A 22,559-nucleotide genomic window follows, 5' to 3' on the forward strand; every position below is an offset into this window, starting at 1 on the left:
AGCAAGACTCTATTTCAAAAAACAAAAAACGAAAAACAAAAAATAAGGGATCAGTTAAATAATGCGCAGTCCTTCCATACAATGAAGTCATCTGCAGCCACAAAATAAGAATGAGGAACCTGTTTTGCAAGTGACATAGAACAATAATCAAGATGTGTTTTTAAGGGAAGAAAGCCAGGTACAGAGCAGGATGTGTGTGCATTTTAAAAGGATAACAAATGAGAATCCCTAGGAGGATGACGGTTTATACATAGAAGATCTCTGGAAGAACACACAAGAACTGGCAACAAGGTTCCCTCTGCAGAGGGAAACTGGGTGGTGGGGACCAAAGGAGGAGCGACTTTGCACTGTCGGTTCTTTTGGAATTTTGAATTTTGAATCATGTGAGTGCATTAGCCATTCAAAATATAAATCATGTCTTCAAAAATAAATTCTTATTTCTGTACACTTAAAAAATATCCATTTTATGATTAGCCTCTCCTGGTCCAGACTGAGCTTCAAATGGGCTTTTGGCTCCATGTAAAGTTTCTAGGGGTAGAAATGGCCTCTAGGAATACTCAGAAGCTGGGCCCTGGTGTCTTCAGTGAGTTAGGACCCCCCAGGGGCCCCAAGCCCACCCCAAAAGCAAGGGAAGGGGGACACTGAGGGGCTGCGTTAGCACCTGCCCATCCATAGCCTTGGAACAGCTGTGAAGTCCTTGTGGACAGGTAAGTCCTCATTACATTCTGCTCCACATCCAACTGAGGCTGGCAGAGAAGTGGGAGTGGGTGGGTGTGAATGGGCAGAGGAGGGTCCTGGGGTTGAGGTCACCACTTCCTCTCATGGAGGGGGGAAGGTTGAACATGCTATATCCTCCTGACAGCCGTTGTCAAATGCCTGCCTCCTCCCCTGGGAATTCTGACTGCTGGTACCCAAAGTGTTCAGAATTACACCAAGGGAAGATTCTCCTCATCACTAAGCATCTACTGTATACCTGTGCCAGGTGCTTTCCCTCCCAATGGCACAGGAGCCTGGGGCAGCCAGTAACTCAATCTTACCTGCCACACTCCTTGAGGGGTGCACCATGCTGGCACCTGCCCCTGGGAGAGCAGGCACTCAGGCTGGCCCTGTCTCCAGTGCCCCTGGCTGGAGTCCCCTTCCCACTCCCAAGATCTAGTCAGTCCTGATGCTGGAGCGCCTGCAGCCCCCAGTGGGCACGGCAGCATCACAGACACCCATGGCGGGCAGCAGGAGCTCCGCTGCCAGGAGACTGGATTCTGACTCTCTGAGGTAGCAACAATGTGGAGGAAGGAGGGTGCTGCCCACCCCCTCCCGGAGCTGGGGATGGTTGGTGCTGGGCTACCGGAAGTGGGATAAAGGCCCTCTGCCAGGACTGGTCACTAGGGACCAACTGCTATACAGTGACCCCTTCCTGGGCACTGAAGGTAGAGTTCTCCCTAGGGACAAGGGGCTCAGGGGACAGGTTTTCCTGCACTGCCAACACCAGGGGGTCTTCATTTGACTTCACAAGTGGGGAACTCGTCACAATGGGTAGTTATGGATTCATCGTGTGCCAGAACCTCACAGATTACCATTATAAACCTCAGGAGAAGCTGGGATGGATATCTTCATTTTGCAGAAACTGGGGCTCAGGGAGATGGGGACTTGCCCTGAAGTCACACAACTGACCCTAAAGCCCCAAACCTCTTCACTGACTCCCCACACTGACACACATACAACTGCCTCCTTCTCCCAGGCCTCTGTAGGTGCTTGTATGTCATGGGTCAGCTCAGGCTTAGGGCATTGGAGCTCAGGCATAGGGTATTGGAGTCCAGGCAGACATAGGGGAAAGAGCACTCTGGGAAGTGTGCACAGCTTAAGCAAAAGCACAGAGGTGGGACCGTTCAGAAGGGAAGTGTGAAACTGAAGCGTGAGAGTGAGAGGTGAGCTGAGGCTCCAAAGTGTGGAAGGCCACCTTGGGGAATGGAAGGTTAGTCAGGAAGGATGTGGTTTGAACACCAGGAGGGATGCCTATTCAGGGAGCCCTAGGGCAGCACCGGAGGCTTCTGGCTTGAGGACTGGCAAGATGAGAGGCGTCTTCCCAGAAGACGATGAGCAGGGCGGCAGCGAGGCACCAGCTCAGGCAAAGAAGCCCTGGGGCAGGTGCAGAAGGTGGTAGTTCAAAGAGGCTTCTGGAGTCAGGATTGTTGGATTGAAGCCCAGCTGCTTACCAGCGCTGTGACCTTGGGCCAGTTACTTAACCCATCTGGGACTAAGTAATCTGATCTATAAAATGGATATGACAATGATGACGACAATACAACTTGAATATCTCTTATCAGAAATACTTGGAGCCGGGCATCATGGCTCACACTTGTCATCCCAACACTTTGAGAGGCCGAGGTGGGAACCCACTTCTACAAAAATTTAAAAATTAGCTGGGTGCGCTGGTGCACAACTGTAGTCCCAGCTACTCAGGAGGCTGAGGCAGGAGGATCACTTGAGCCCAGAAGGCTGAGGCTGCAGTGAGTTATGATTGCACCACTGCACTCCAGCCTGGGTGACAGAGCGATACCCTGTCTCTAAAAATAAAAAAAAGAAAAGAAAACAGGCTGGGCGCGGTAGCTCACACCTGTAATCCCAGCACTTTGGGAGGCCAAGGTGGGTGGATCACCTGAGGTCAGGAGTTCGAGACCAGCTTGGCCAACATGGTGAAACCCTGTCTCTACTAAAAATACAAAAATTAGCTAGGCGCGGTTACAGGTGCCTGTAATTCCAGCTCCTTGGGAGGCTGAGGCAGGAGAATCGCTTGAACCCAGGAGGCAGAGTTTGCAGTGAGCCCACTCCAGCCTGGGCAACAAAGCCAGACTCCATCTCAAAAAACAAGCAGGCCGGGCACGGTGGCTCATGCCTATAATCTCAGCACTTTGGGAGGCTGAGGCAGACAGATCACAAGGTCAGGAGATCTAGACCTTCCTAGCTAACACAGTGAAACCCCGTCTCTATTAAAAATACAAAAAATTAGCCAGGCGTGGTGGCAGCCACCTGTACTACCAGCTACTCGGGAGGCTGAGACAGGAATATGGCATGAACCCAGGAGGCGGAGCTTGCAGTGAGCCGAGATCACACCAGCCTGGGCGACAGAGCGAGACTCTGTCTCAAAATAAAGCAAAACAAAACAAAACAAAACAAAACAAAAAAACGGGCCGGGTGCAGTGGCTCATGCCTATAATCCCAACACTTTGGGAGGCCAAGGCAGGTGGATCACCTGAGGTCGGGAGTTCGAGACCAGACTGACCAACATGGAGAAACCCCATCTCTACTAAAAATACAAAATTAGCCAGGCATGGTGGTGCATGCCTGTAATCCCAGCTACTCGGGAGGCTGAGGCAGGAGAATTGCTTGAAGCTTGAATCTGGGAGGCGGAGGTTGCAGTAAGCCGAGATCGCACCATTGCACTCCAGCCTGGGCAATAACAGCAAACTCCATCTCAGAGAAAAAAAAAAAAACCAAAAACAAGTTTTGGGTTTCAGATTTTTTGGGGAATATTTATATTATTCTTATCTGTTGAGCATCCCAAATCTGAAATCCGAAAGGCTCCAATGAGCATTTCCTTTTAGCGTCAGTCATGTGGGTACTCGAAAAGTTTTGAATTTTGGAGCATTTTGGATTTCAGATTTGGGGGTTCGGGATGCTCAATCTGTTCACTCATTGGGCTGTTGTTAAGACAAAGTGGATAGACACATGTCCAGCACTCAGTGCCTGTTAGGACATAGTAAGCGTCCATCTGTCTCTGCGATTTGGTACTCGGTATCATTACTACCCCTGACACTCAGCCCCGCCTCTCAGCCCTGGGCTGCTGGAACAGATCGTTTCTGTTTCCTGCTCTGAGAGGGAGCAGAGGGGACAACATGGGCCCAGTGGGGAAGGAGAAGCCGCCCTCCCTGGAGATTGACGTGTCCCTGGCCCAGACCTAGAGGGACCTCACTGGTTTTAGACCCCTGGTAGGTGACCAGACAGACAAGGACCGGCCCTGGAGGCTGGATCCCTGCCACACCTGTCCTTGCCCCAATTCTAGGTGGGTGGGGAATTATACACCTGTTTCCTTAGTCAGGGATCACTGTGCCCACTTATCGAGGCCCCAGGTTAGACTCCTGTGTCCCCCCTGACACACCTGGGAAGAGGAGTGGGTGGGGTGATGTCTGGGCCAGGGCTGGTGGGCATGCCCCGGCAGCTCTAATGAGGCGTGTGAAGGCTGCAGAGGCTGCCTTGGCAGCGGCACGGTCAATGAGAGGGCAGGGGAGAGGCGGGCCTGGCGTGACGGCCGTGGCAGTCGTGGGCGATCAGCCCTTCGCTGATGGTTGCTCGGGTGAGCAAGTGCGCTCCGAGCCATTCGGCTGTAATAACCCTAATCTGCTCATTACCACTCTCGGAGCTGACGGGTGACTCAGGCATGAGCTGCCAAGGGTTCCTGCCTTTGTAACCCCCATTCCACCCTCCCCCCTCACATCTGTGCAACAGCTGGCCTCCAGGACAGCCGGTTCCCAGCAGACTCTGGCACCATCTGTTTCTCCTGTGGGAGTCAGGCTCCGCAGAGGGTGTGCTCAGGGAGCCTCCTAGAAGAGCAGAGCTAAGGGACACCTGGTCTAGTGTTAGGGAGCTCTGTGTCTCACTCTGCTCCCAAGAGGGGGTGCAGGGGTCCAGGCTGGGGGCTCAGGAGGCTTGGGTCCTGATGGATGTTAAATGACTCATTTTCCCAACGCCTGAGACTCTAGGTCTCTCCATCTGCATGATGGAAGGACTGTCTGGCTCCCTCCCCACTTCTCCAGCCAACCAGACCTAGTGCCAGACAGTGTTTTTCCCGTCTGAGGCCTGGGGCTCCTGCGTGTTGTGTGTTGGGGTATGGGGTGCATTAGAGGACACTTGAACTGCTGACTTCTATGGAGTGTGGATGGGGTGCAGTGGAAGGGGAAAGGGCAGAGGCCCCACCTCACAGTACCTTTTGCCCCACCCAGCCCCAGGCTGCCTATCAATTTGGGGGTTCTCAATCCTCCTGTCCTGCTCCTGCTGGCTTTGGAGACTTGTTCTGCATGGCTGCCCCTTCCTAAAACTGAGAGGACCATCAGGATCCTTGGTAGTCATGATGGCAGCTAAGGCTTACTGAGCACCCACCTTGAAGCCTTAGAAGGCATTGTGCTGGCAGTCACAGCAATCCAGCTAGGTTGGCGCTATCATCCCACTTCCCAGATGAGAGACCTGAGGCACAAAGGGGTTACAGAAGGTCACACCACTAGCAAATGGCAGCTCCGGGGTATGAACCACAGTGCGTGTGACTCTGGGTCTCCTCACAGAACTGCAGAGCCACACGCGGCCCCAGTGTACAGTTGGAGATGGAACACTCCCCTTCTAAAGAAGGAACACACTGAGACTGGAAAACCTGCTGCCGCATATGACTCTGTGCCCACCTGGCATGCAGTAGACACTCAGCAATTGCTCAGGGCTTAAAGGGCTCATCAGGCAAACTGCTTAAATCGGAACTGCTCTGGTGGAAGCAAAGATGGGGTCCCATTGGCAAATTGCTCATAAACCTCTCTCCCAGCCTCTCATTTTCAGGTAATGAGATTGAAGTTGAGAGGGGGAAGGGACTCCCAGGGTCACTCATCAAGTTGGTGGCAGAGTCAAGACTAGAACTCACGTGGTGGGATGTCCCCAGGGGAGCAAGCCCGGACAGGTCAGGAGCAGGTGGGAGTCTCCCTCCCCTCCCAGAGTGGGATGGGTCATGCCCCTGCCGCTTTGCTCAAGCTGAGTCAGAGAGACACGGGAAGAGGCCTGGAGAGAGACGCAGCCTGGGCTGAGCCATCTGAGCACCCAATGGGCAAGTGCACTGGGCTCCACGGGCTCCCACCAGCCAGTGCCCTATATGGCCCTCCTGATGGCCTAGTCCAGGGACAGCCCGTGTGTGTGTAGTGCAGAGCCACCTCATTCCCCACTGTTGACACACCCGACTCCCTTATTCCATCAGCAAACACTGGGCCTGGAGAGACAGTCCAATTGGCTGGCAGTGTTCTCCTCCCAGCTCCCCTCCTTGCCTAAACAGACAGCTCTGTTTGTCCTCCCTGCCCAGCCACCAGGACTTCGCTGTCACCCAGATCCCTGCCCTGTCAGCAACTCGCCTCCTCTCACTCCCACAGAATCCCCGTGTCAGAGCTGGAGAGGCCCATGGGAAAGGGAAACTTTTAGGACGAACTCTAACCCCCTACCCAAGCAACACCACCTCCACCATTTTTTTTTTTTTTTTTTTTTGAGACAGAGTCTTGCTCTGTTGCCCAGGTTAGAGTCCAGTGGAGTGATCTTGGCTCACTACAACCTCCACCTCCTGGGTTCAAGCAATTCTTCTGCCTCAGCCTCCCACGTAGCTGGGATTACAGGGGCAAACCACCACTCCCAGCTAATTTTTGTATTTTTAGTAGAGACGGGCTTTCGCCATGTTGGCCAGGCTGGTCTCGAACTCCTGACCTCAGGTGATCTGCCCGCCTCGGCCTCCCGACCTCAGGTGATCCACCCGCCTCGGCCTCCCAAAGTGCTGGGATTACTGGCATAAACCACCGCGCCTGGCTACCACCTCCACTTTTACAGATAAAAAAAAAAAAAACAGAGGGGTGGCCAGAGCCGTGTAGAACAGGAAGGCAGGCCTTGCATCCAACCACTCACTGCTGGGCGTGGCCTCTGTGTCCTGGCATGCGCTGTTTCTTCTGCTAGGACAGCCCTTCCTCGATGAAGCCTCAGCCCACTGAATGAATGACAACCTTGGCTGCACCTGCACGTCACCCGTGGCTGTCTCTATTGTGACTCATGATGCCCGGCCCCCTTTCCATCACCCTGCAAGCTTCTGAAGCCCAAGACCCAGGTTGGTTCATTGCAGAGCCCCCAGCTCTCAGCCCAAGGTGCCCAGAGTGAGATGCTGACAAAGGCTTGGACATGAATGAATCAGTGGGCTTGAGCCAGAACAAATTCTCTCAATCCTGGCCCAGCTTGGACTCCCAAATCCCAATCCCTGTTCTCCTAGGCCAAAGCTATTCTGAGAGGTGTTTCAGGCCCCTATTTCCAGATCCCAGTGGGCTTTGAAGACTTGGTCTCCCTTGCTTCTCCTGGGCCTGGGCCCCGCCTGGGCAGAGCCTTCTCTCAGTTGTTGTGGGTGAATCACTGGCAGGCTGTAAACAGCTCTATGGAGCACTGGCTGTACCACCAAGGCCCTGGCACTCATCCTAGCCGCGCCAGGGGGATCTAAAAGAAGACATGGCTCCCACGCACCCACGATGGAAAGGAGAAGGTGGAATAGAAACAGGGGGGAGGCTTCCAGATTTGCATACCAACACGTGCATAGGAGTCTGTAATGCAGCCCAGCCTAGGAGGGCACAAAACAGAACCTGGAGAACGAGAAGGGGATGAATCAGAAACCCTTCCAAGAGGAAGGGACCTGCAGCGAGGAGGTGGGGTGGCTTCTGGGAGTTTAAAAACCATCAGTATTTACTGAGCACCTACTGTGCAACAGGCACTGCTCCAGGGCTGCAGGTACTGACATGAACAAAAAAAAGATCCCATGCGGTGCAGGACAGAAAAGCAGAGCAGGGCCAGGGATGGTGTGGGCAGCTGCCTTATGCATCATTTGCAAGATTCTGTAGAAGGACAAGAGCTTGGAGACCTTTCCAGCCACTTAACAGATGGGGAAACTGAGGCCCAGAGAGGGCTGAGGAGTTGCCTGGAGTCGCACAGGAAGACAGGGCAGAGGCAGACCCCCAGGCCCTGTGTATGGGCTCAGAGGTGAGGATGCCTCTTTGGACTTCTTAAAGGAGAGACTTTGACCTTCAGTAAAGCCCTGAGCTCAGTCCCTCCCCATGTGGCCCAGGTGGGGACTCATTTCCATGGTAGGTAGTTGGGGGCTGGCTCAGGGCAGGACCCCTCCCATCCTGCCCCTCAGAGGAGGGATCCCGGGGCACTCAGAGAAACAGCAGAGGCTCGTGAGGAAAGCGAAACAAGTCACCCAGCAGTGGGTTCTCCAGGGCTACGCCTCCTCCCCTCCCCATCTGTAGATGGGCAGCTCTGACTCCGGGCTTTTGGCCTTTCCAAGACCAAATATGTAGCTTCCTTTCCTCCCCCAGGAGCGGCCAGCTGGGGCCGCCAGCATGGTCTGGCGTCTGGAAACTCAGACTTCTTCCAGCCCCACACCCCACCTACACCAGCCCCAGCGCAGAGCTTGATGTCTGCTGAGTGATTTGCTTTCTGTGGCTTCAACAGCCTCGGCCGCAGCAGGGTCAGAGTGCGGGCACTAACTTTGCAGGCTCTCACCCTGCTAAGTGAACATTAGACCCACATTACATAGCCACTGAAATTTGTGGTTGCCTCCTACAAGCCATTTGATAAGCTCTTATTGTCACCTCCCCCTGGTTTGCGTGCATCCCCAGGGACTGGGGCAGCTTGTTCACTCACAGCCAGGGCGCTGCCAGGGGGCAGGAGCGGGGCATGGGTGGCACAGAGCCCTGGCTGGGAGCTGTGGCCCACTTGTGTTGCCTTGAGCGTGACGCTTGCCCTTTCTGGTTTCACCCGGAAATGGCTCTCCAGAACGTGACTCAGCTTCCCTGTTCAGCCGGCCCCCTCACTGGTCCATTCCTAGGCACAGTCCTGGGCTCTGAACAAAGCAGCCTCTTCTAAGGTCACTAAACCAGCCCCCAGCCCTAAACCTGCCCCAAACAATTTGTCATCCCAAGCCTCTTGGACCTCTTCCCAGAGCTTCCCAGTATCCCTACTCCAAAGCTATCTTTCCCTTCTCTGAGCTCACCTCGCCTTGTCCAGGCTCTGTCCAGACAGCGTCCTGGGCCATTGCACAGGTGGGTACTCCCTGGGGGTGGGGGCCTCCTCTACATTGGACCCTCCTGCACAGGACTGACACATAGTTGATTTCTATAGATGCCCATTCAGTCACTCACCAATTCAACAAACAGCTCTTTGGGCCAGCTTTGTACTCAGCTCCACACTGGGTCTGGGGATAGATATTAGAGGCTAATAAGGCACAGCCTTACCCTCAAAGAGCTCCCTGTCTGAGGAGGAGAAATACAACGACAAAGCAGGTGATTTATGCCCTAATGGGGGAAGCCCTGGGAGCAGCAGGAGCACACGGCAGTGCTACCTAATCCTGGGGAAATGAGGGAAGGCTTCCTGGAAGAGGCAACATCTAAACTGAGACTTGAAGAATGAGTAAGAGTTAGCCAGATAGGGGAAGCAATTCCAGAAAGTGGGAGCACCCAGGCAGAATTCTGGAGTCTAGAGACAGCACATAGATTCTGGGAACTCTCAGGAGTCAAGCTGGCCTCTTTGCTTCTTCTATTGACTGGCTATTCCCCACCCCACTAAGAAAGGAGGGGAGATAGTTCTCTCCCACCGGGTGGGCTTCCCAGACCCCTATTCCTGCCGGAAGAGGCCTGATAACTCCCAGGTTGTTGGTCAGTTACCACATGCACCTAATCTGCCCGTCACTTCTCTGCTCTGAGCCTCAGCCTCATCTGTCAAATGGGGTGGGGCACTTATGCTCCTATGTCATTCTTACGAGAGACCTGGAGGAGAGAAGAGAAGGCCCAGCCCTTCCCCTGCCTAGCTAGGGGTGCAGCCCGGATTGGGATCAGGTCTGCAGGGGGAAGTGGGGTGGGGGAGACCCTGAATGCTATTGCCCACCAATCTGAGCCCAGGCCAGCCGCAGACCCCTGGCTTCTCTCCCATCTCAGGAGACTTTCTCCCTCAGCCCCCTCACTCCCAGCCACGTTGGATGATGATAAAAAAAGAAAAGAAAGAAATGGTCCTCCCACTACCTGGCAGGCATGCCCACGATGAGAAATGCCTTTCCAGAGGAGCGTGGTCTCTGCAGAGCCCTTGCCAACCCCCAGCCCTACCTGTCGTGATCCTCTGGCTGCTCCCCTACATTTTCTCCCCCTACTCCCACCTCCATCTCACTGGCTGGAGGGGAGTGGGGAGAGAAAACAGCCTTGATGGTGGGGCTGAGGACTCAGACACTAGGCATGGGGGAATGGGGAGCAGAGGGTGGAAGGGGAACCCCAGGACCAGCTTGAAGCAAGTCATTCTTCCCTTCCTGGTTTATAGGGAGGCGGAGGTGAGGGGTGGGAGTGGAGTACGTGACCATCAGACACTCTAGGCCAGATTCAATGCCTGGAAAGGGCTGGGCCCCAGTGAAGGGCTCAACAAGCTTATGGGATTAGATCAGAGAGCCAGGGGGACATCAGGAATGGTCTCATCCAGCAAAGGTGCAAACTGAGGTCCAGAGAGGGGCCAAGACTTTCCCAGTCACACAACAAGTTAGAGGAGGCTGAGGCAGGACTAGAACATGGGCCTTCTGTATCCAGTCCCAGTGGTGGGAACGGAATGCAGGATAACTTAGAGGACCGTGACAAAGCCAGGCCAGGCTGCCATGGAGGTCGGGGTCCAAGCCTGACCACATCTTTTATTCCTCCTCCACACGCTGGGCTCCTGTCCCACCAACTTGGATGCAATCACAGGGAGAAGAGAAATTCTTGCCTGGATCTTCCAGGGAGCCAGATTTCCAGGTCTTTCAATGTTCCAGAATTGCAGAAATGCTGGAAGGAAACTCCTGGATCACCTACTCATGAGAGAACTCAGGCCAGGGAGAGGAAGGCCATGCCAAAGGCCAAGCCCCAGTGAGTGACCCATGCATTTCTCAGGCTCCCAGACCAGGGCTCTTTCTGGTGTATCACAGTGGTTAGGAGGCCAGGCTATGAATGGGTCTAACACACCTGGGTTCGAATCCCTGCTCTGCCATTCACTGGCTATGGGACCTCACTTTACTTCTTAGTCATTTATCTGAGCCTCAGTTTCTCCACCTGTAAAATGGAGATGGCAGCACTTACCATATAGGGTGTTACAAGAATTTAATGCAACAACATTAGCTCCATGGGGACAGACTCTGTCTCATTCACCACTGTCTTCTTAGCATCTAGAACACTGCTCAGCACATAGTAGGTCCTCAACAAAATGGAATAGTCATTATCACGCTGTACTATGCTGCTCTGGCTTGACATCAGTAGCAGGGGCAGAAAGGGGATGACCTCTTTTATTCCACTGGCCCCTGAAGAGAAGCCAGAGTCTGCCTGTTGCAGAGGGAGGCCACCAGCCATGCTAGAAAGAATGGCTGTGCAGCCTTAGACAAGTCCCCTCCCCTTTCTGTTTGGTTTCCCCCACGGTACAAGAAGGGCATTGCTAAGTGATGACTTAAGTCTCCCAGCTTGAGGACTGCTCCTGGACCCTGTGCCATGGCCCTATCTGAGATACTTAAATTTTCTCTTCTGGGATGCCCAGAGGGAAGGGCTGAGGGGCAGGGCTGGGCATCCCAGATGAGAAAAGGGGTGGGAACGGGGCAGTGGCCAGGCTCTGCCAGGCTCCTGGGATCCTGTGCTCTATTAGGCGGTCGGCTTATAGGACACAGGAGTAACCAGGGCAGCCAGGCGTCAGTGCAGGCACCAGCCTCCGCTGGGGCCTGAGAATGAAGCTTCTGGTGGATGCTGGCTGGTTCATTAAGGGGATGAAGGGCAAGGCTGGAGACTTGCTGAGCACTTCATCTGCCCCCACCCCCAGCCCAGCCTCACACTACCTGGCACTTAGTGGTTCCCTCCCCAGCAGGCACCGGGGAATGGTGAGGAACCCTGAAGCTCTCATAACAGTCTCCAGTGCCCACTCTGCCCATTAGCTCCTGCTCCTTGTGGCTCTTTATTGTGAGGGAGGCTTTATTGCTATCTCCGGGTTGTAGGGTGGAGGGTGAAGTTTTAGGAGCAAGAGGCCCTGGCTGGGCATGACAGAGCAGGTTCCCTGCAGGACTGTGAGCCCCCTCCCAGGGCTGCCAGCTCCCAACCTGTGGTCTTGCTGCGGTTTGTTGCCAGCCAAGCCACATTTGTCCCCATGAATCCTCTTGTCCCCTACACACACACACACACACACACACACACACACACGCTGACCACACCCTCAGCAGAGGGCCTCTGGGGCGGCACTAGACAACCAGGCTATTTTCCAGGGGGTTTCAAAGGCCCAGATCCCGAGGTTCATGAGTCCAGAAAGCTCCAGGCTCAGGAGAAAACAAAGCAACACCCTTCCCTGACTCCTTGGAGGAAATGGCCTCCAGGGGCCCGGGAGGAAAAACAGGAAGGGCCAGGCTGAGGGGGATGTCCTGAGGGTGGGGATGGGGAAGAGGGCCAACCTATCCCCGTCTTCCTCCCTACACTAGTGGGCTCTGCGGAGGGAGCGGCCAGCGTGGTCCTGGCCTTAGGCTGCGGTAGGGACTGTCCTGGGCTGCACTGGGAGGTCTGTCCTCAGCTGGTGGCCGCCCACCTGAGAGCTTCCTCAGGGATCCCAGTTCACGTGATGGGAGCTGAGCCCTGGGGTTAGAGAGTCGGAGTCGTCCATGCGTGGGGGCAGAGCTGTGACACCTGCCCTCCTCTCCCCACTCCTTGGCATGTGGGGGCCCAAAGCAAACTCCCCTCCCCTCATTCACCCTTCACTCTGCATTTACTGAGCCCTCCTCAGTACAAAATAGCAACAGAGTAGAGGATAGCAATAACACAGAGTGCTTCCTCCTACCTCCGCCCCTACTTTACAGATGAGAAGACTGAGGCATGCGGACAATTAACGAAAACAAACAAAAACTTTGCCCAGGTTACACAGCCAGAGAGCACTGGAGGAGAATTCAAATACTGGTTGCCTGACTGCACGGGGCCTGCTGGTAACCCTTTCCTAGAGCAGTAAAGGCTTAAACCTCAGTGGGGTCAGGGAGCCCCGGGAGCCCGGAGGTGGGCAGCTGACCCCAGCCCGAGTGGGGCAGGAAGGCTCACGGCTGGCGATTCTTCACACTTACCACTGAGTCCGTTCACCCTCCCTTGCTCGTGGGCGACTCATGCTTTCTCACGATATCCTCTCCTCAAACCCCACCCCACCCTCCCCCGTCCTCACTCTCAGCTGTTGACCTTGTTTCTTACTCCCCGAAGACAATCCAGTCTCTCAGAAGTATTTCCAGATTTGCACGGGCACATCCGCCCCCACCAGCCTCTGCACCCACACATTGTCTCCCCGAGTCCTAGGAGAGATGACTGCCCACGCCTGCCCTCACCCACCACCCCAGGCGGGCACCAGAGCCCAGTCCCTCTGATCAGCAAGTCATCCCGTCCCTCTTCACCAGACCATTCCTGTCAGTGGCTGGGCTGTTTTTCCCCCCATCTTACACATACCTGCTCTCGATCCTGCTTCCCCTGCGGCTGCCACCTAATTCCTTGTTCCCCTTTGCAACAAAATTCCTCCCAGAGTTGTCTCTATCCACTATCATCAGTTCTTCTCCTCCTGTTCTCTCTTAAACCCACTCCAATCTGGCTTTCATCCCCACCACTCTATCAAAAATACTCCTATGGGCCAGGCATGTTGGCTGATACCTGTAAGCCCAACGATTTGGGAGGCCGAGGCAGGAGGATTGGAACCCTGGAGTCCGAGACCAGCCTGGGCAACACAGCAAGACCCTGTCTCTACAAAAAAAATTGTTAAGGCCAGGTGCGGTGGCTCACGCCTGCAATCCCAGCACTTTGGGAGGCTGAGGCGGGCGGATCACGAGGTCAGGAGATCAAGACCATTCTGGCTAACACTGTGAAACCCCGTCTCTACTAAAAACACAAAAAATTAGCCGGGCGTGGTGGCACATGCCTGTAGTCCCAGTTACTCGGGAGGCTGAGGCAGGAGAATTGCTTGAACCTGGGAGGCAGAGGTTGCAGTGAGCCCAGATCACGCCATTGCACTTCAGCCTGGGTGACAGAGTGAGACTCTGTCTCAAAAAAAAAAAAAAAAAAAAAATTAAAATTTAGCCAGGCTTGGCGGTGCACATCTGAAATCCCAGCTACTCAGGAGGAAGAGGCTAAGGTGGGAGGTGGGAGGATAGCTCAAGCCCAGCACATTAAGACTGCAGTGAGCTAGGACCATATCACTGCCCTCCAGCCTGGATGACAGAGTGAGACCCCATCTCAAAAATAAATAACTAAATAAAATGCTCCTATCAAGATCTCCAGGGGCCTCCCCATGGCTAAACTCAGCTGTCGGTTCTCAGTCTTTCTGCCACTTGCCCCCGACCCCATGACATTTGGCAGTGTAGCCCTCCCTCTTCCCTGAAACACTCTTTCCACTGGGCTTCTAGGCCACCTGCTGTACTCACTTGGTTTTCTGTTACCTCTCTCACCTTTCCCTCTCCGTCTCCTTTGCTGTGTTTTTCTCTTCTTCCAGACAGGCCAACATGGGGTGCCCCAAGCCCAGACTTTGGTCCTGATCTCATTCCTCATTCCTCTGGTGAGCTCACCCAGTCTCATGGCAACAGCCTATATACACCAATGACTTTCACATCCATATCTCTAGCCTGGACCTCACATGTTCCACTGTCCACTCAGCGTCCCCTCCCTGTACTAGATAGCTCAGGTCCAACGTATGCCAAGCTGAGTGCCTGTTCTCCCTTACAAAACTCGCTCCAACACATGCCTTCTCCACAGGGATGCCACCTTCCCCAGTGGGCAAAAATTGGTTCGCGGGGGGACAGAAAAATATTGATATTACGGTGGTTTGTAATTTTCCAAAGGGCCAAAGTATAGGAACATGTATACATTATAGCTGTGGTGGTAAAATTCCATTGTGGGCCAGGCGCTGTGGCTCACGCCTGTAATCCCAGCACTTTGGGAGGCTGAAGTGGGTGGATCACCTGAAGTCGGGAGTTCAAAACCAGCCTGGGCCACACAATGAAACCACGTCTATACTAAAAATACAAAAATTAGCCGGGCATGGTGGTGCGCACCTGTAATCCCAGCTACTCGGGAGGCTGAGGCAGGAGAATCACTTGAAACCAGGAGGCAGAGATTGCAGTGAGCCCATAGCCCATATCACGCCACTGCACTCCAGCCTGGGCTACAGAGCAAGACTCCATCAAAAACAAAAACAACAACGACAACAAAAATTTCCCCCGTGGGGGGAAGTGATTAGAGAAAAACGTCTTAAAAGGCTCCTGAGGGTGGATGATAGTGAAAAACTGATTGAGAAAGGGCGCTGCTCCAACACAAACCCCATTTCAGCCAATGGCAATCCAAGCCTTCTGTGGCTCAGGCCAAAGCCTTGGAGGCGATGATCTCGGCTCCTCGCTTTTTGAAACAACCCACGTCCAATCATCAAGAAATCCAGTTGGTTCTGCCTTCAAAATAGATCCAGAATCCAAGCCCTCCCAACCACCCCCACAGCATCTACCCTGATTCCAACCACCATCACGTCTTGCCTGGATTAGTGCAGCAGTCCCCTGACTGGTCTCCCTGCAGCAGCTGCCCCCACTCCCTACACACACACACACACACACACACACACACACACACAGAGTGATCTTTTTACAATATAAACCAGCTCATGTCCTTCTTCTTAGAAAAAACAGTCCAGTTGCTTCCCATCTCCCTAAGTTCTCACAGTGACCTGTCCTCCCCTCTCCCCCCACACTCTCCTGACCACCTCCTTCCTCCCTCTGCTCCAGCCCCACAATCCCCCTTGCTTTCCTCCAACAAACCAGGCATTATCCCACCCTACAGCCTTTGCACTAGCTGTTCTCTCTCCCTGGTACACTGTTAGCCAGATAACTGCAGGGCTAAATCCCTCTCCTCCCTCAAGTCTTTGCTCAGATGCCACCTTCTCAATGAAGCCTGTCCTCACCACCCTGTCTCAACATTGCAATCCACCCCCAGATAACCCTCACTTCTCTCCACCTTTTCTTTTTCCACAACACTCATCACCTTCTAACACACTATAACATTTCCTTCTTTTGCTCATTGCTGATTGCTACCTTCCTCTGCTAAATGCCAGCTCCTGAGGGCAGGGATGTTTGTTTTGGTCACTGCTGCATCTTCAGCATGAGAACAGAGCCTGGAACACACTAGGTGTGCCTGATCCACCCTGGACACTCACTCCAGCCTCCTGCCATATCTGCTTTCTGATTTTTCCCAGATGGGAGATTCCATCATATCTCCCCACCTTTGAAATCACATTTCCCTGTCCCTGAAATGCTCCCCATGCCCCCATCCCTTAGTGAGCTTTTTCTCAGCTTCAGAACTCTCTCAAAGATGACTTTGCCTCTCTGGTTAGGTCAGGAAGGGCCCTGCCTGCGCCAGACAGGGAATCTGAGCTTTTTCCTAAGAGCAATTAAGGATCCAGGGAAGGGCTTTGAGCTGAAGAGAAACCTGGTCACACTTGCACTTTGCTGCCCTTAGGATAGTGGACGGGAAGGGAGCCAGGCTGGAGGCAGAGGAGGAGACCCAAGGAGGAAGTCAATGCAAGATGGGAGGACCGGGGCTAGGGCCATGAATGAGGCGCATGGGAGGCTGGGAAGGACTGGAGCCAGCAAGGAAAAAGACCAGGACTCACCACCAATGAAATGTGCCAGGTAAGGAAAAGAGGGAAAGTAGGAACATGGCCAAGGTCTCTGCTTTGTAGGGTCAGGGTTGTGGTGGTGCCTTAGCTAAGGACAGGTCATGGGGGAGCATGCATCAGAGTCCTGTGCGAGAAGCTTCTCTCTCACTACAGCTTCCATCCCCTTTCACTGAAGCATCTTGCACCCCAACACTTCTGGCCATAAAGGAAGAGATCAATGGGGATTTGGAGAGGGATGGGCCTTCCCCAGGGGAACCCAGACCTCAGACCTGGAGTGGAGGGAAGGGGCTCACACAGAGGTCTTTTTCAGAAAACAGGCCTTAAGGCTGTTCCCCAGAAATCAGAGAGGAACTTCCGGCTGAGAAGCCCACACTTGCCTCATGTTCTGTATGGCCTTGTTTGACCAGAAAGACAAACAGGACAGGGAGTGGCCTTTGTGACATTATGAGGACTCCCCAACTCAGCCCAGGGTGTGGCAGTCAAGAGAGGACCAAAGGCATCCCCTAGTCAGACACAGCTGTCCCTGGAGCATCTCCCTGGAGGAGCCAGAGACCCTCAGAATCATCTCATGGTATGTCCTCATGTTGTAGATGGGGAAACTGAGGCCCAGAGAGAGAAGTGAATTGCCACAGGGCACAGCTGATATTATCATGAGGGAACTGAGGCCACAAGGAGAGGACTTATCTGGTCTGATGCGGATAGACTAATAATAGCCCCGATATTTGTATAGTTATTTTCTTCCCAGGCGTTCAGAGCACTGCACGTCCATGATCTCATTTGTCCACAAGACATCCCTGTGGGATGGGTGACAAGGCGACTTCATGCAGATGTGAAAATGCTCTGTCATCCCCCGCCACCTGGCACCAATAACCTTAATTTTCTTTTTCGTCTCTGTTATGTCCCCTTTCTTCCTGTAACCAATTTAATTCAGCAAAGATTTACGAGGCTACTGCTTGGTTCAAGGTGCTGGGCATTTGGGAAGCTTCAGGATTTCCCCAGGGCCAAGGTCATTGCTCTGCTTTCTGTGGTCCCAAAGCACTGTGTTCAGACCTGCATTTGTACACATCCTATTGTTTTTATACAGCTACCATCCTGGAGGGCAGGGCTTAGTCTTGTTCAAGCTTGCACGCCCCCATGGTGCTCAGGCCAGGGCCTGGCATTCGGGAGCCTGGAGAAATCCTTGCCCAGGGCCACGTTTCCCTGAATCCACCTGTTAATGCACTTGTTGCGCTGTATGACAATTACCCAGAGAAGGAGCAGGATTCTGTATATGCAGTGCCTAGCACACAGCAGCTATGTCATTAATGTTTGCTGAATGAATCAATAAAAAACGTGAAAGGAGGAAGATGGTGGATAGTAATGGGTGATCCTTGCCCTGAAAGAGCTCCCAGTCCATTGCAGGGGTGGAGGAGGTGGACAGAAAGCAGGATTGAAGAGCTGTATAAATGCTATCAACGTAGACAATTCCATCACCGAAATGCTAAGAAGTGCCATGGGGCTACAGAAGAGGAGAGTTCAATCTCACCTGGGAGAATCAGGGATGGCTCCCTGGACAAAGTGACAGTGAAGATGGGCTTTGAAAGGTGTAAACTCATAGGGAGAAACTCAGTTTTTAGCTGAAGGCAGGGCACTGGGCAAGACGAGGAAGTCAAAAGTCATCCTGGGGCAGACTCCATCTCAGGCTAACCTGCTCCTTTCCACAGGCATGAGGAGCCATCGAAAGCCCGGGGGCTGAGAAGCCAGCAGCGCAATTGGATCTTGTGTCTCAGAAAACCACAGGGAGGCCGGGTGCGGTGGATCATGCCTGTAATCCCAACACTATGGGAGGCCCTAGGCAGGCGGATCATTTGAGGCCAGGAGTTCAAGACCGGCCTGGCCAAGATGGCGAAACCCTGTATCTACTAAAAACACAAAAATTATCCAGGCATGATGGCAGGCACCTGTAATTCCAGCTACTCAGGAGGCTGAGGCACGAGAATGTCTTGAGCCTGGGAGATGGAGGTTGCAGTGAGCCGAGATCCTGCCACTGCACTCCAGCCTGAGTGACAGAGCAAGACTCTGTCTCAAAAAAAAAAAAAAAAAAAAAAGAAAGAAAGAAAGAAAAAGAAAAGAAAAGAGAAAAGAAAACCACGGGGAGGGAGGGCACTGGATGGAAAAGACTGGGGGAGGCAAGCGACTGGGCAGGAGCCAGGTGAGGCGGAGGCTGAGTGGCTTGAGTGTCTGACTTAGGGAGGTGGCTCAGGAGTCTGAGAACAGGGTGTGAGAGACTGGGCAGAGAAAAGGGTCTGAAGGATATGGACAGTAATTAGGTGTGGGGGAAGAGCAGTGGGAGGATTTGGGGAACCGATGTGGGGCTTGAGAGAGTGATGGGGCCTTAGCAGCTGTGGGGTGACCCCAGGGAGGTGATGAGTTTCCTCCACCTGGTGGAAAGGCTTCACTAAGTACACAGCTGCGGAGCTTGGGAGGGAGGTCAGGGCCCCAGAGACAGTGCTGGGAATGGGGATGAAGCAAAAGCTGAGGCCGTGGGCGTGGATGAGTTCACGAAGAGAGTGGGTGAGAAAGAAGAGGGAAGAGAGGACGGAGCCTTGGGGGACGCCCACCGTTGGGAGGGGTGGGAGCAGGAAGAGAGCAGGAAATGAAGCAGCCACGGAGGTGGGTGTCCCCCATTCTTCCTCCTTTCCAGGGCGCCCGGCCTCTGCGCCCCCTCACCTCCCAGGGGCCACATCCAGCTGAGGAGCAGCCTCTGTTGCCTGCTCAGCCTCCAGGAGAGCTCCGAGGACTCGAAGGCAGGAAAGCCCAGGGGTTGAAGGTTTGGGCTCTAGACCTTGTTGGAGCTGGTGTGACTCCCACCTGTCCCTCCACCCCGCCGGCTGCCCGACCTCAGGCAGGCCACGCCCCAGGCAAGCCTCGCCCCTGACAAGCCACGCCCCTCGCCTCAGCCCCCCCTCACTTTCCTAAGGGGATCACAACGGGACTTCAGTGACTATTAAGTGGGATAATGCGTGTTATGCACTTGGCACCCGGTCCTGGCAGTCCCTCAGAGCTCAGTAAGTGCTGCCGGCTGCTCTGATGATTATTACAGAGCAGGATTGGATTCTGGCGCTCAGGCTGGCAGGGCCAAGGAGCCCAGCAGCTCCCCCAGAGGCCTTGGTGAGGGAGAGGGCCTGGCCACCTGAACTCGCCCAGCTCTCGGAGTGCTGGGGCCCCTCCTGTCATCCTCCTGAGCCCAGAGCCAGGGATCGCGGAACTGGGACAGTCACAGCTCTCCCGGTGCAGATCACCCTTCCACCTGCTAGGGATAGGCCCACACCCCCACTGCGGTCTTCAACTCCAGCTAGGGCAGAGGGTGGGGCCTCAATCCTGGGGTTGGGGATCCCTCAGAGAGTCATCTCCCCCGCCCCCCATCTATGTACCGTCCCCCTCCTCCCTCCGGGCCGGCGTGGACGCGTCCTCTCAGGTCCGCGGTAATTTGTCTGCTCACGCGGGCTCCGCGGCACCCCCTCCGCGCACGCGCATCTCCGCCCCGGGCCGGATACTCGGGGCGCTCTGGGTGGGTCCGTCCAAGTTGCAGAGAAAGACTTCTATGCTGGGGGCGCCCGTCGCTGGAGGGGCAGGCCTCGAGCCCAGGCCGGGCGTTTGCGGGCGCTCAGCTATTAAGAGCGGAGACGCCTCGTCCCCCGCCCCGCAAGAATTCTGCAGCTGGGACTCAGCCCAGGCGCGCTTTCTGCGCGGCCCTGGAGGACCAGGAGCGCGGGCGGCGAGTGCTGCTGGCTGGGGTGGGGCTGCTGGAGCAGGTCTTGGGTTGGTGGATGCTGGCTCCTGCCCCCTCACACACCAATGCCTGAAACCTGGACTTCTTAGAGCCTCAGTTTCCCCTTCTCAGCCTCAGCCTCAGACCTGGAAACAGGTCAATTGCTATCATCGTGGGCCTGCATGCCTGTCTGTGCAGCCTCAGCTGGGCGGGAAGAAGAGTCATGGCCCGCTGAAGGCTGGGGAACAGGTCCCCCACCCCACACTACCAGACCCGGCCTGGGCTCCCTGAGAGGAGCGGGGCTTGACCCCTCTACCAGCTGGGCTCGGGTCTGGGGTTCCAACTCAGGCCAGAGTCGTTCAGCGCTGGGAGGCCCCCATTAACTAGGCCACCCCTGGGTATGGGCGGTGGAGGCTGGAGCTGACTGGCCTGGGTCCCCGGGGGAGGTGGCTGCAAGGCCCAGGGCTTTGAACAAACCACAGAAGGTTTCTGCAATATCAAAAGAGCTCTTAGAAACTAATCATGTGGGGGGAAGGGGGACAGTTGGCGAAAGAGCTTCTGCTTGGTTCCCATCAGCAGAGGATCAAAAAGCATTTGGTCAAAGAACCTTTAAATACCTTGAAAGGCAGGTGAAGCCAGTTCAGTGGGTTCCAAGAGGGATTGAAATGCTGGTCTGAGCTGCAGACAAGCTGGCACCAGCCACAGGAAATGCTGGGGGAGGGGCCTACTGAGGCAGGAGGGAGAAAAGGTGTGGATAGACCAGCAGCTCACCTCCCTAACTGTCCCCTCTTCCCCCACACCCAAAAGTCACTGTGGAGAGGATGGGGAGGGCAGAGAACTGGGTTCAGACTGACAGAGCTGGAAGCAGTCTTGCAGGCTTCTGGGCCAGGGATTTTCATCTGGAACCCGAAGGACCCCCACCCCAACACACACCCAATTATGGGCATAATGTTGTGTCTGTGTTTGTATATGCACTTTTCTAGGGAGGAGAGGTCCACTGACTTCATTAGATTTTCACAGGGGTCCAAGACCCAGTCAAGATTAAAAAACAACATCCTATGGTACAGACTGGTAATATGAGGCTCAGAAGGAAGGAGGGGCTGACCCCGGGTCACTCACCTAGTAATCAGCAAACTGAGGTGCTTCCACAGTGCATCCCAGGAAGGGGGTCTCACTAGCCCCCATGGCCCTCAGTCAGTCTCAGGGGTCCCAGAGCTGCCCAAAGGGTAGGGAATGTCTCAGAGCAGAGGCCCAAGGTCAAACTTCTGACCAAGGCTGAGGCTGTCCCAAGCCAGAAGAAGGAATACCAACTTTAATCTTTTAAGGGTGGTGAGGGACTTGGGGCTGAGCCAAGCACTTGGGGAGTGTCAGGGTGACCATGGAGAAGAGAGAGACTGAGAGCCAGAATCTGGATGAAGAGCTTACAGGGTGAAGGGGTGTGGGAGGACAGATCGGGTGAGGGTGGGGTGGGAATAAGGTTTCCGGCCCTGTAACATGGCCTGAGAGACCCTTGGGGGCCTATAGCTATGGAAGGTCAGCTTGCAGCAGGGTCTTTGGTGCCTGGGGTTACCCCTAGGGAACCAGGAAAGACACCCAGCCCTTGCCATCTCCCCAGGGTATTCTCACATCTTTTTGCAGAGCAATTCTTAGCCTTATTTTACAGATGAGAAAACTGAGGCCCAGAGATGTCAAGTAACCAGCCAAAGCCAAACAATTAGAGAAACAGGCAGAGGCAGGATCCGAGTTCGAGTCTCAGATTCTTCCCTTGATGCTGGGGTCCAAACCCTGCCTTTTAGCACCAGGGCCCCAAAGCAGAACCCGGCAGAAGTGTGACAAGCATAGACTCTGGGTGGGCCTCTGAGATCTGGTAGTTACTGGGTCTGGCGAGAGGAGGCAATAGATCAGCAAGTATTGATGGTGATGAGGTGGGTATAGAGATGGCTGCAGCTGCCTGCTAGTAGTTTGCTGCCATGTCCTTTCTGGGGTGGAGATATCTGTTAACTTTATACTTTTATCTTCTCCAGACTCTTGTCCTCTGCAGAGGAGGAAGGGGAAGACTAGGGGGTAGGAGCAGGGACAGGATGACAGAACAAGTCCTCACTCCTGGCCTGTCACCACCAGTGGGCTTTGCTGTTGCCCTGCACAGCCACCTTCCAGCTGGTCTCAGCCTGTCCCTCCTGACTCAGGCGAATGCTCAGCCTGGGTCTCTTGCCACATGGATGATGGCAAGGAGAGAGGTGTGTTTGTTCTGTCACGTGAGCTGCACAAACAGCTTCCTCAGCATTTTTATTAATAATTCAGCCCATAGCCAAAGGGGTGGGGGTAGGGGGAA

The 22,559-nt window shown here is 54.4% G+C and overlaps 1 long non-coding RNA gene across 1 annotated transcript; it reads right to left on the reverse strand.

The window, feature by feature from the left end:
* Positions 1-229: 229 nt before the first annotated feature.
* On the reverse strand, positions 230-5,923 carry LOC129007804 (uncharacterized). Its single transcript, XR_008492394.1, has 3 exons — positions 5,675-5,923; positions 5,152-5,235; positions 230-2,265 (listed from the first exon to the last, which is right to left on the reverse strand). It is a non-coding gene; the product is annotated as an uncharacterized LOC129007804 (long non-coding RNA).
* Between the last annotated feature and the right edge of the window lie 16,636 nt (positions 5,924-22,559).

This window comes from Pongo pygmaeus, chromosome 9 (assembly GCF_028885625.2).
Source record: "Pongo pygmaeus isolate AG05252 chromosome 9, NHGRI_mPonPyg2-v2.0_pri, whole genome shotgun sequence".
NCBI lineage: Eukaryota > Metazoa > Chordata > Mammalia > Primates > Hominidae > Pongo > Pongo pygmaeus.